This window comes from Cryptomeria japonica, chromosome 4 (genome assembly GCF_030272615.1).
Source record: "Cryptomeria japonica chromosome 4, Sugi_1.0, whole genome shotgun sequence".
NCBI classification, from domain to species: domain Eukaryota; kingdom Viridiplantae; phylum Streptophyta; class Pinopsida; order Cupressales; family Cupressaceae; genus Cryptomeria; species Cryptomeria japonica.
In genome coordinates, this window is record NC_081408.1 from 745,476,506 (window position 1) to 745,489,604 (window position 13,099).

Sequence of the window (13,099 nt, forward strand, 5' to 3'; positions counted from 1 at the left end):
CAAGCAAAAGCCATTAAAGAAGATGTATTGAAGAAAACCGGCATAACAGAGGATGAGTTAGTAGCTCCATAGCCTAAAACTCACCTATCACCAGTAGGTACTTATTCAGGAAGTGACATGCCTACAACTTTTGAAAGAGTTGTAAGAAAAAGAGATCCCTCACCGGCAACCACACCCTCACCCAAGAGGACAAGGCAAAAGCAACAAGCAGTTAGATCTCCGGTAAGAAAGGCCACACCAAAGAAGAAACTGACACCTAAGAAGAAGAAAAGGACAAACAAAGACTTGGCCCCTCTTGATATACTGCTGAATGAAATCACAGAGGAAGGTAAATTGAAGAATATAGAGAAAATATATGACACTCTAACAGCTGATAAAAAAGAGCAAGTTGAAAACAATGTTAGATTGCACATGGATATGTACAAGAAATTTTAGATGGAAGTAGTTAATGAAATACCAGATGAATTATTCAAAAGACTAGAGGCAAGAAGACAAGCAGTGATAGAACTGGATAAGAAAATAAAAATTGAAAAGTTACTTGCTATATATCTGGTAAACTCTCCACAAGAAATTGATGATCTGATTGCAAAGGTCAACTAGTCAGTATTCTCTACTGCACACTGGCATATTGCACTAATGGCAGGAAGAGTAAATGAGGTAACAAAAGAAACAAAAAATGGATGGGATATATTCCTGGTTGAGAAAGAAAAGCAGGAAGAATATAGGAACCCCAATCCTATCAAAGTCTATCAGAAAGACAAAGATAAGGGTAAAGGAAAGGTTCGTGGACCTCCTAGTATCAAAATAAAAGATAAATTATCCCCACCACCTCTGATTACTCCACCGGTAACAACTACTGAAGATCAACCGATAGCCGAGAGTATGGATGTAGAGGATAATAATTCTAATCCTAAAGTCCTATATACTATGAATGTTGATACTCAGAAGATCAACATAGTAGTAGACAAAGATACAACAGAAAAGACAGATATGGCTAGTGAGCCTCTAGTAGCAGGGGAAACTGATAAACCGGCAGAAGATAAAGAGCAAAAGGTAGAGACTGAGACGCAGACTAAGGCAATGAAACATACAGAGAAACAAATAGAGCTAAAGGCTCTAGAACAACAACAACCAGAACAGGTACATAAGGAAACAGTGCCACCAACAACTAGTGAAGTAGGAAAACCATTGCTTAAAGAAATGCAGACACAAACTGACCTACCAAAGGTCAATACAAGCTTGGTTACTTCCACCAGTACTCAGATTGTTGACTCATCATCAAGATTCAAATCAACCAATGTGACTGAGGTACTACTTGATTCTATCAAGAAAATAACCGACTGCAGCTCACAGTCTTACAAAGCAATTGATGATACCATACCAATTTTGAAGGTAATTACTTCTAACTGTAATATAGATAACAAAGATTCTTTAGGACAATTGGATACACTGTGTAAATATATCTAAGAAAACATTGAGAAAATAAAAGAAGAGTCAGTAAAGGATAAAGTAGAAGTTGAAAAATAGAAATTCTTTGATGAGCAAATAAAGAAGTGTAATAGAGATTTTGACACACTTCTACCGAAATTATGTAATTTGTTGAAAGAGTACAAAAATCTATATAAAGATACCTGTAAAACAAACTTTTTGACTGTAGATATTGACAAGAAAATGAGCAAGGTACAGGATGAGATCAATAAACTTGTGGATAATTTTGTCAACTCACTTGATACATTATCAGTTTTTGAGGAGAAGATAACAAATTTTGAGGAAGAACTACTCAAATTGGAAAGAGAGAAAGAAAGAATAGTGAATAAGGCAAAACATTTGAGATCAAAACTAAGTCCAAGATTGGACTATCTAGAATCTCTGATTTCTGAGGCACTAATACAGGGTAGCAAAACACCGGTAGAGCAATTACAGCATCTCACTGGTACAATGAAGAGAACAGAAACAACAATAAAAGATAGAAAGAAGTTTATGGATGGTATAAACTTGATTTTGGGAGACCTTTTTCAAATTATAACTACCCAGCTACAAGGTTGAAACCACAAACTCTACTGACATCTTGACAACCTTTGTCATTGATGCCAAAGGGGGAGTAGTGGGATGAGAAAATTCAAATCACAGGAATCATATGCTCAAGGGGAGCTCTCACATTTTTGGTAACATTTTTGGACTACACATTTTTTGGATACTTTTTGAAATTTCTCATGAGCGGTGCCATCAATGCCAAAGGGGGAGATTGTTGGCATATGCACACTCCAATGAGACATTGTATGTGATTGAAGGTTTTGTCATTGATGACAACCTTGCAATCCTATGGCACCGACAAAGGCATTATACCGGCATTAGCAAATCACACTCTACACCGGCACTCAGGACACCAACACTAGCACAAAAGAAAGGAAGTATACCAGCACAGAGACCGACAGGATTTTGTTATATTATATTTTGTTTATTATTGTAAAAATGTGTAAGTCGACTTGGCAAATTGTAAAATGACTCTTATATATAAAAGAGATCATTGTAGACATTTTGTGGGAGAAGTAGAAGCAGATAGGAAAATATTAGGCAGACCTATTGTCCGAAATATAGGTCAAGAGGTATATGTAAAGAATAGAGCAGGAACTGGTACTAAATCTGGCATAGAAGATGCTATTGTAAAGTAGTACAAGATATTGGATTTGTATAATCCTTATTGTAAGTCAGTGAGACTTCCCATTGAGCAGTGAGCTCTAGGCAATTGGCCTTCCTGCATGTGTAGGCCCTTATTGTAAGTAATATTCTCTTATTGGCCAGTGAGTGAATATTGTGGGTCACAAATCCCACCAAGGTTTTTCCCACACTGGGTTTCCTCATTAACATCTTGTGTTATGGTGTGCTTTTCATGTGGATGTTCTTGATTTTGTTTATTGCATTATTTCTTGCATACCGGTACACTGTTATATTATGTTCTGCATGTTTTAAGTTAAGAAATACTAAATATTGGTTAGATACTGATTCACCCCCCCCTCTCAATATCTGTGAGATCCCTAATAGTATATGCAAGGTCCAATGCCTCTTCTCATGAATTTGACCATGATATTATGGGTTTTCATGCTGGCCTATTTGGCACTAATGATGATATCCAAACCTTTCACCAAAGATTGTCTAATGCCAAGATTTCTAGCAGAGATAGACATAGTACAAGTAATAGAGCCAATTCCATTCCCAAAACTATGGAAGGAAATATTAGCCTGATTGATATGGACCAGCTAAATGTGTCTGATTCAGAGGAAACCTTGCCAAACCAAGATGAAGTGTCTTAGGAGATTGAGGTACTAAATCAGAGGGTACATCAATTGATTTCCATAAGAAAAAAGAAAGATAAGGAAAAGGAGAATGAAACCAAAGCCAAACTCATTGAAAGAGATAGGTTATTAAGACAGATTGCAGAGCTTGATTTGTTTACTCAAGAAGAACCTAGGAGTAAAGAGAATGGCCCTGTTATTAGGGAAATCCTTGATCCAAAAATTGTTTCTACACATAAGATTGAAGTACAACCTAGCAGGGAGGTTCACATTGATCCCCAACCTACTAGACCTGTTATTCACAAAGGAAAACAAAAAATAGTAGAGAATAGGTCTACGAGTCTGGTGTTAGGAAGTGCAGAAGGACCCCAAGGAATGATGTTGCATGAGATTGAGGTAGAAAGGATAAGGAAAGAAAATGAAGACCTGCAAAGGGAGTTAGAGAAGGCTGAAATAGAAGCAGTTAATGCTGAGTTCAGGAGAAAGATACAATGCTTGAAAGCTCCTCCTATAAATTTCCCACCTGTAGATCATAGTAATCCTACATCCCAACATACTTCTGCCTCTTTGTTGAACACTCAACCAATAATACAAATGAGTACTATCCCACCCATTAATCAATCTAAAAATGCTGCCCCAGATAATTTTGATATTCCTCCAAGTACAATTCCAGCAAATCAAACCAGTCACAGATTACCCCATAATCAAAGCCATCAAAATCCTAGAGTTAGTGGATCAGGCCCAAGGGTGAATACTAGAAACAACCTTATTGGAAATCAGTTTCAAAGTAGACTGATAAATGTTGAGCTGTATAGGCCATTGTATTTTGATGGAATTCCTGGATATCCAAACCATGTCCCTATTGAAATGAGGGATAAACTCTAGAAGTTTGCTGGGAATAATGCTGTCAGTGCTGAAGAGCATCTAAAAACTTTTGGTGACATGATTAATGACTATTAAATTGCACATGAGGATGTCATCATGAAGCTGTTTGTGCAATCCTTGATTGAGGATGCTAGAGATCGGTATAGAGGGTTACCTATAGACAACATTAGCTCTTGGGAGGAATTCAAAAATTGCTTTCAAGAGTAATATGGAGATAAGACAAATGTGAGCTTCATGCTCAATTAATTTAACAACATCAGGAAATCTTTTAATGAAGTCATCATAGATTTTAATGCAAGGTTTCAAAAGGCAATGCATAGACTTTTTTAAGTAATGAGGCTAGATGAAAATGTGTGTCTGACTACCTATTACAATGCATTCGACCCCAAGATGGCTTACATTCTCAGAGATAAGAACCCACATAGCTTGAGGGATGCTTTCAGAATCGCAATCAATGTAGAGAGTAATAGAAGAGAATCAGGTAAAGTGGGAAGGAGGAATGATGGAAGATTGTGCCAGGAACAAAAACCACAACAAAATAAATCCTCCAAAGAAGAGGATAAGATAGAAAAATTAATGGTTGTGGTCAAGGATCTTACTACTAAAGTAAGTAAATCTGAGAGGCCTCACTATAACTGACAAGAGAGACCTACTAGATTGCATGATATGCCATATAATACTACATAGAAAGATGGCAAACCTATGCAAGATAGATCAAAAGGCACACAAAATCAGAATACCCCTGATCCTTTGAAGGGAGGAAACGTACATAATGTGGAAAATACCCCATGGTGTATGGCATGTGATGGGCCAAATTCCCCCTATCAGTGTGTTGTGGCTCAAGCTCTAAATAAATCCATGAGAAGTGAAGATGAACCTGTAGTTAATATGTTTGAGTATACTATAGAAATTGACTGTGAGTCTTCAGAGGATGAAGCAAGTGAATATAATGTCTCAAGAAGCAATGCAAATTTCTAGGAGAAATTTACAATTGATTAGCATCCCACTTTGAATGTAGTCACAATAGAAGATCAAGAGATTCACCTTAGAAGGCCTAGTGAGGAGGAAGTCAATAATCTCACTAAGGTTGCAATAGCTAAATCTAAGCACAACTATAATCTGAGAAGCAACAAAGATGATGGAAGTCAAGGTATGCCTAGTTCTTTGTTTTTTAAAGAAACTTCTTCTAAGAGGTCCACTGAGAACAAAACTTTTGTCAAAGATAATCAGGCTAAAGGTGACTAGTCAAGTAGTTCAGCGAAACCTGGTATTGTTGATACATTTAGATGTAAGGCAGAAACCACTGGTGACAAGAGAACAAGTCACCAAAAGGTAGAAAAGGTTAAAACTCATGTTGAGTCTAATGTTAACACAGTTTTTGATATGACTCAAGATTTAACACATATGAAGGTTTCAGTACCTTTGATAGAGCTGCTGAAAATAAAAGAACATAGAGAGGTTGTTTTTTCTTTGATTTTTAAGTATATCAGATGGAGATGCTTCTTCTACAAAGGGAAATGCAAAGAATGAGAAGGATCAAGAAAAAGGGGTCCCAAAATTTTATGTGGGCACCACTATTAATTAGGAACCATCTCAGATAGAACCCTTTTATGTCACATTCTTAGTAAATAATAGATTGATAAAAAATTGCATGATAGATTCTAGTGCAGCTGCTAATGTGATGCCTTATGGGGTTATGAAAGAGCTAGGTTTGTCAGTACAGACTTCATATGGGAGGTGTTATGTTATGGATAATAGAGAAGTGTGTGTTGTGGGTACTATGAGAGATGTAGAAGTAAAAATGGCAGCTTTCCTTGAAGCTACTTATAAAATGGATGTAATTGTTATAGACACCAAGCCACATTATGGCATGCTTCTGTCTAGACAATGGGCTGCTGTTGTTGGAGGACATCTTTAGTTTGATTTGTCATATGCAACTATCCCAGTGAATGAGAATTCTGTAAGAATATACGTAGAACCACATGCCCCAGTGGTTATTTAAAAAATAGACCCAAACATGCTTAATTGCATGATTGATGTGGATCTTGATAATTTCGTAATAAAACCAATTCAGCCTCAGTTGAAGAATACTAATCCTATTGTTGGTGAGCTGGAATCACAACAAGAAGACCTATGTCAAATATACTCTGATGGAGCTTTCTCTAAGGAAGGGTTTGGAGTGGGGGTTCTATTTGTTTCCCCATCAGGTATTACCTTTAAGTATTCTTTTATGTTAGCATTCCAATGTACAAACAATACAGGTGAGTATGAAGCTCTGTTATTAGGTTTAGAAATTGCTAAAAGACATGGGATCAAGTTGTTAAGGGTTTATGGAGACTTTGAACTTGTAGTGTCTCAGATAAGGTCAACATATGCATCTAAAAATGACAAGTTAAAAATGTACAAGCATGTTGTTTGGGATGTCATTGAACACTTTGTGCATTTTCAATTGATTGGATTGAAAGGTCTAAAAAACATTATGGCAGATTTTTCAGCTAATGTTGCATTAAAGAATAATGATGTAACATTGACTGGAGTCTCAATAATTGAGACAAAAGCCAGACCAGCCATCCTAGATAATGTATACAATTTGCAAGTTTTTGAGGATGATGAAGACATCCTTAGATTTGTACAATGCATAGATGACTATGAAGATCAAAATATTGATTGTAATGCATTGGTGGAGGTACTAGATGGACAGGAAACAGTCTTTGTAAGTGACATGGTGCAATTAGAGACAAATGAAATACCTAGGGGAATAGTTGAACTAGAAGGTATGTTCAATTATAGTGATGGTCACTTACATCAAGCATCGTCTACAAAGTTGGAGGAACTAGATGAGGTGAACTTAGGGACAAAAGAATCCCCTAAGTTGGTGTATATTAGGAAGAACCTGTCTCCCCATATTAGGACCAACCTCATTAACTTATTAAAAGGGTATAAACATCCTTTTGCTTGGTCCTATGAGGACCTAAAGACATATAGACAAGACTTATTCCAACATGAAATCCCTTTGCATGTTTATGCTAAGCCTTTTTTACAAAAGAAAAGACCTATTAACCCCCTTTTGGAGACCAAAATACAACAAGAATTAACCAAGTTAAGGGAAGGGGGGATTATAAAACCTATAAGACATTCTTCATGGGTGTCCAACTTGGTCCCTGCCAAAAAGAAGAATGGGGATATAAGGCTTTGTGTAGATTTTAGAAATCTGAATATTGCCTCTTTAAAAGACAATTATTCTTCCCCAAATATGGAAAGCATATTACAAAGGGTAATAGGTTGTGATCTATTGTCAATGATGGATGGGTTCTTAGGTTATAATCAGGTATTAGTAAAGGAGTCTAAGCAATTTAAGACTACATTTACTACCCCTTGGGGGACTTATGTATATGTGAGAATGCCATTTGGTCTAAAGAATGTTGGAGCTACTTTTCAAAGAGCAATGGATGTAGCTGTTGAGGATTTTATCAACACCATAATGGTTGTTTACCAGGATGATTTGACATGTTTCTCAAAGAAGACAGTTGATCACTACGGTCACTTGGAAAGGGTCTTTTGCAAGGCTCTAGAGTTTGGTGTATCCTTGAACCCCCAAAAAATATCATTTTCAGTGACTGAAGGAAAATTATTAGAGCATATTGTCTCCAAGGAAGGGGTTAGGATAGACCCTAAAAGGATTGAAGCTATAAATAATGTACCTCAACCAAAGAATGATAAAGGGATTCAGTCTTTATTGGGCAAGGGGAATTTTGTCAGAAGATTTATTGCAAATTTTGCTGAAATTGTCAAGCCCATTGTGAAGCTTTTGAAGAAAGATGTAAAGTTTTCTTGGGATGAAGAAGCTGCACAATATTTCAAAAAAATTAAGAAGGCTATTCAAGAAGCACTGGTGCTAAAATCACCTGATTACAGTAAGCCTTTCTCATTATTTCTTTTGCTTCTTATCACATAGTAGCAATAGTTCTACTTCAAAAGGATGATGAAGGATATGAACATCCAATTGCTTTCTATAAAAATATTTACAAGCTGCTAAGTTAAAGTATGAAATCATGGAAAAACAAGTGTATGCTCTAGTCAAGGCTGTTAAAGTATTTCATCCTTATCTGGTAAATGCCCAAATTGTAGCCTGTGTACCACATGCAGCTATTAAGGACATCCTATCCCAGTCTGAAGCAACTGGAAAAAGATGCAAATGGATAAGAATAATAGAAGAGTTTGATCTTGAGATCAAAATAACAAAGCTGGTAAGAGGTCTAGGCTTAGCCAAGTTAATGAAATAGACAAACTTTAAGGATATTGACATAAATAATGTTGAGATTGAATAAGCTTTTGTAGCCAGTATTGAGAGGCAATCCATGGTATTCAGATGTGGTATACTTCCTAAAGAATGCCTCATGTCTAGAGGGTATGACACACAGCCAGAGGAGAACATTAAAGTTAAAATCACATAAATATGTTCTTATTCAAGGAGACCTATATTGGAGGAAGATTGATGGGATGCTATTGGTTTGCCTGGACAAATTCCAAGATGATAAGGTTCTGAAAGAGATGCATAGTGGGGTATATGGAGGCCACTATTCAACTAAGACTACTGCTCATAGGATAATCTGAGCAGGGTACTATTGGCCAACGTTTTTCAAGGATACTCATAAATATGTGTAAAAATGTGATCCTTGTCAAAGGTTTTCTTCTAAACTAAAGAATGTTGGTGCTTTGCCTTTGAATTCTATTACAGTTGAAGCCCCTTTTGTTCAATGGGGCATTGATTTTATTGGAGAGATAATAGAAAAATCAAGCAAAGGTCACATATATATTCTAGTGGCTACAGACTATTTCACCAAGTGGATTGAAGCCATACCTACCAAACATGCTACTAGTAAGGTAGTCATTAGTTTCTTGATGGATAATATAGTGACAAAGTTTGGTGTGCCAGCTAAAATAGTCATGGATAACGCTATGTGCTTCAAGTCTGAAGAGTTTGTAGAATTATGTGCTAATTATGGGATTATTATGTCATACTCTTCACCCTACCACCCATAGGGAAATGACCACCAGACAGAATCAAGTAATAAAAGTCTCCTCAATATCATCAAGAAAATCCTAGAGGACAATAAAAGGTCTTGGGATCAAAAGCTCAGGTTAGCTTTATGAGCTAATAGGGTGACTATAAAAAAGGCCATTGGTACATCCCCTTTTGAGATAGTTTATGGAGTGAAAGACAAATTACCTATAAATAATTTGCTTCCAGTTTACCAATTTTTGCAGATTGAAGAACTAGAAATGTCTGAACCCATGGAGGAAACAATGATCCAGTTAGTAGAGCTGGAGGATATGAGGAGTGCATCCCATAAAAGGAATATGAAACTTCAATTACAGTCAAAGTTCCTTTTTGTCAAAAGGAATAGTGCAAGAAAGTTCAAGATTGATGACATGGTGTTGCAGTGGAATGCAAAAGGCCAAGACAAAGGCAAGCATAAGAAATTTGAATTTTCCATATCCCATAATTTGTTCCATCAAGCTTAGGGATTTCTCTTTTGAAAATAGTTTCCGGTGGATTTGAAGTGTTAGCTGCCAGAGGATCTACCTCAACCGGTTAAGATTATACAAAAGAGGACCAAGGCTCTGATTCCAATTTTTAGGATAATCGGTGAACAATTGAGGGGGGGGGGGGGGGGGGTGAATCGGTTGTTAACGGATTATATCATTTAATCCACTTAATAACCTTTAACTAGATTAAGTATTGGTCAAGAAGAAATAGATACCGATAAACAACATAACTTAACAATTAAATAGACAATCAATGCAAAGAAACCATACCACATAACACCATGATTTGTATGTGGAAAACCCAGAAAGGGAAAAAACATGCTAGGAATCCTACCCACAGTCAGATGATACTTCTGCAGAAAGTATGTCATACAATGAGGGGCCTGCACATGCAAGAAGGCATACTGCCTAGAGAGTACTACTCATTACAAAATAGTCTCACTGATTACAGAGAATCAAACACCCATCTCAAGATAAATGGACAACAATCTAATAGAGTGAACTACCAGAGATAGCATCTACCATGCCCGATTATAGTCCCGGTTAAGCTCAATACCCGAGGCCTTTTACCTCTTCCTTAATCCCAATTCAATCACCTATGATTGACCAAATAGCCTTCACATATGATATTGCATTCCAAGACCACGACTCATTATCTACAATGAGATCTTACATCATATATATCAACCTAAGGCCTAAACCAATTAGGTTGACCACCTAAAAGATATTACAATAAGATCATTACATAAATCCATATTACAATTATATGCCATGTCAACTTAAGACCAAAACAACATTAACCAATCCATAAATCATCCCAAAACATCCCGATAATGTGTAGAGTACACGTTAACATGATACCGATCCATAACCTAGATAGGCACCAGACCTATTCTGTGTCCATAATGCCAAAGAAATGTCTTCAAGTAGTTGAAGCATGATCAAAGAGCATCTTCAGCATCCTGAAATCCATCTAGAAGCCACACCAACACCAATTATGCATCCTATCAAGATTCCTCAGTGAAAGCTCTGTGGGTAAAACCTTAAACCAATGCCGGTATGGGTTTACAAGAGTGTATGATAGTAGCCAATTACCAAGTCAATACCAACTAACCAAAACATGCTCGAGGAACATGTAACACAGAAAATAAAACATACTTCATTGATCCAAACATGCCGGAAGTGTCCACTAGATAGTCTCTTCTGTCAGTAACACTAGATCTTCTACTGATAACCAAAAACTGTCTACCGGTAACCAAAACCATAATAGCTAGTGTTGACATCAATGACAAAACATCGATGCAACACATGATAAATTCATCCATAATGCCAACACAAGGATCTTTTGAAAATGGGAATAGAAAATGGTGGTAAGATTTTGGCCACTATATCTAAAGTATCATTATTTTGTTCTAACTTAAAGAAAAAGAGAGAAGATACAAAGAAGGAACTAGACAGGATAAGTGATGCATACATACCGGTACAAGATTCCGCTTTGAATTTTGGTAAATCTGCTGATGCCTTACAACACATATTAGAAGTTTATTATTTTGGACAGATGAAGTGGATAAGATCCTTGAAGGAGATGAAGAATTAGTTAATTCCAAAAGTTGAAATCCTACAGAGACCTTACAAGGAGTCTGAAGCAATTTTGACTACCCCAGAGATGAGCACTGTTGATGCTATGGAAGAATTTGTTGCATAGATTTTGACACATGTCGAAATCATTGAGATACTTTTAGAAACATGGGACAATGATCTTAAACAATTGAAGTTTCATTTCAGTGATATTTTCTTGAGAATTGCATTGTAAACACTTCAAAATTCTTATATCTATATATATATAAGCAGTTTTTGATGACAAATTTTGATGTAATGTATGCATTTTACTTTTCTGTTTGGCATTATTGTCAAAGGGGGAGTAGAATTAGTTTAAGAGTCCAAATTTTGTATGTATTGTTAAGGGGGAGTAATGATCATTTTTGTAATATCATGCAATTGCTAAGGGGGAGTGTATGTCATGGAGTAAATTTTTGTTTTGCACACTTAGTTGACAAAAAAATTTCTTAAGTGTTGCCATCAATGCCAAAGGGGGAGAATGTTGGCTTGATGATGATTTTTATATTTGATGACTTCATGTGTTTTCATTGATGGCACACATATGTTCTAATTGTCATAGTCATCTTAATATACCAGTTAAGGTAAACTAGTACTATTGAGTCATTGTATTGTTAACCGGTATGAAGATGTCTAAACTGGTTTATGAAGATAACTAGTATATATAGTTAAGTCAATCAGTTTCGATCAGTTCCTAGTCACCAATTTTGAGATGCAGAAGATAAAGTCAAGGAGGAGTGTGGAGACAATCACCTAGTATGAATTCAAGTGAATTGGTCTATGAGTTTGAAACAGTCAACACTTAACCGATATCGGTTTTCTAACCGGTTTCCCTATTTGTGTGATGAGTTATCACCGATTGTGATGTGTTACCATCGATTGACACTATGGCAGTAATTTGTGTCGTGTTAAGGAATATTTTCTTGATTCATTTAACCTAGGAAATTGTGTCAAGGTTCAGGAGCTGTCATGAAATCTAATATCTATAAAAAGACACTGTGATGAGTTATTTCATACAGAAGATGTAAGTTATGATATGAGTTAGAGTGGATGTGATTTGTTGACGGAATTGCAGAGTATGTCGGTGATACAGTAATGTATGCACAGAAAAGGATCTAAACCAGTAGAAGGTGTTATTCTTAGATCATTCCCAGTGTTGTTCTCTAACAACTACAGCAATAAAATCCCTTATCCGAGTAAGCTATAACAAGATTCATTGTATAAATCCTCTAACAAGGTGATTCATTAATTTGGATCGAAACCCTCTATTGAGGTTACCTTTAACCAGGTATAGCTCCTAACAGGGCTTGAGATGTCTAACAAGATCTGGTCCTAACAGAGCATTTATAGACCTTAACCGGTTAATTATCTATTTCTGTAGATAGTTAACTTGTGAGTTCCATCTCACCAAGATTTGTCCCCATTGGTTTTTCCACATATAAATATTTGTGTTATGGTGAATGTTTTGCTTGTGGTGAATGCTTTTATAACACTTTGGATTATATGCAAAGTCATTGGTAAATTAATTAAATGTTTTTATCAGTCTGCAATTAGAGTGTTATTGTTTTTGCTTTCACTGATTCACCCCCCTCCCTCTTAGTGCTTTATAATTTTATCAGATATGTCAAATAATTTGGTATATCATTCCAAATACAACACATATATATAAGATACAATTTCTTGAAAGAAAAGGTTGAAGTAAAGGAAGTTTGATTAGTATATGTGCCCACTCAGGAACAAATAGCAGATATTCT